This window comes from Macrotis lagotis, chromosome 8, assembly GCF_037893015.1.
Source record: "Macrotis lagotis isolate mMagLag1 chromosome 8, bilby.v1.9.chrom.fasta, whole genome shotgun sequence".
In the NCBI taxonomy this organism is placed as follows: Eukaryota; Metazoa; Chordata; class Mammalia; order Peramelemorphia; family Peramelidae; genus Macrotis; species Macrotis lagotis.
Window position 1 is genome coordinate 123,357,718 of NC_133665.1, and position 1,726 is coordinate 123,359,443.

General features: G+C 36.7%; 1 pseudogene; it reads left to right on the forward strand.

Moving 5' to 3' along the window:
• Positions 1 to 721: 721 nt before the first annotated feature.
• On the forward strand, positions 722 to 1,483 carry LOC141496537 (thiamine pyrophosphokinase 1-like; annotated as a pseudogene).
• Positions 1,484 to 1,726: the final 243 nt, after the last annotated feature.

Here is a 1,726-nt window from a genome sequence, read left to right on the forward strand (position 1 = left end):
GTTAGAATATTCTGAGCCAAAGTTAATTGAGGTTTTTGTGAGAAATCAAGACACAATAAAACAATAGTAAAAGAAAGAAAATTAGAAGAAAATGTGAAATAACTCATTGGAAAAAACAACTGACCTAGAAAACAGATACAGGAGAGGTAACCTAAAAATTATTCATCTCCCTGAAAGCCATGACCAGGAAAAGAGCCTAGACTTCATTGTTTTCATGCAATTATGCAGCAAAATTGCCCTGAGATTCTAGAAACAGAGGTTAAAATAGAAATTGAAGTAATTCACTGATCACCTCCTGAAAGAGATACCAAAAGAAAAATTCCCAGAAATATTACAACCAAATTCCAAAACTCCCAAATGAAAGAGAAAAGCTGCCAGGAAAAAAATGCAATTCAACAATCATGATTCTATAATCAGGATTACACACAGGTTTTGACAGTGTCTGCATTAAGGGTTTATCGGGCTTGAAACATGATATTCCAGAAGGAAAAAGAATTTGGTTGAGAACTGAGAATCAACTATCCAGCAAAACCAAACATCCTCTTTCATGGCAAAAGATGGATATTCAATGAAGCAGAAGACTTTCAAACTTTCCTTTTGGAAATGACCAGAGCAGAGTCGAGCACCAATCCATTGATTGCTGTTTCTCTGAGCTTATTCACTTATCTCTACCTCGCCTGGAAGGTGTATTTTTGTGCTATACAGAAGCTAATAATCTGAAATGGAACATACCTTCACCCTGCTGGAATGTCCACTCCCCACTGGGAATTTGAAGTATTGCCTATTGCTCCTTAATCAGTCTTTGGACAGAAGTCATTTTTATTATTTGTGGAGCAAAGCTCATCTTAAAGCCTGTGCTGAAGGAGGTACTATTGGTCTTATCATGTACCTGAAGGAGAGCAGGAGACTTACTTGAGAAAATCAGCAGAGATTTTGATTCTATTAATCCTGAAGTCAAAGAGTACTACCAAGTCAAGGAATGTGAACTTGTCTCAACTCCTGATCAAAACTACACCAATTTTACTAAATGTCTTTGAGTACTCCAGAAGAAGATGCTAGAAAAGGACCTTTAGGTTGATATCATTGTGACTTTGGGCGGAATTACAGGATGATTTGACTATATCATGACTTCTGTTTTCATTAAACTAAAATCACTCCAGTGACTATTATCATCATTCAAGAAGATTTTCTTATTTGCCTGCTTCAGCCAGGAAAGAACAAACTCAATGTAAATACAGGATTTGAAGGTGATTGGTGTGGCCTTATTCCTGTTTGACATCCATGTAAGCAAGTCACTTCAATAGGCCTAAAGTGGAACCTCATTAATGATATGCTTATGTTTGGAACCTTAGTAAGCACCTTAAATACCTATGATGGCTCTGGTGTTGTGCCAGTGGAAACTGATCATCCACTCATCTGGACTATGGGCATCAATCATGACCCAGAAGATGACACTTCACACTCCACCCCTGCCCATGACTGAACAATCAGAGGAATATCTGGATTAGAACAGTGCTATAAGCCAAGCAGGGGAAAGGGTGGGGGGGGAGTAAGTTTTTTTTTTTAATTATAGTCTCCATGGACTTTTGGATGTATCACTTTTTCTAATTTTTTGAATTAAGGGAAAAATAGTTATATATTATCAAAGTCAGTTGAAAAACACAAATTTGGATCAGTCCTTTTCTAAAAAAATCGGATTTGAATATTCACAATAGAATTCAACAAA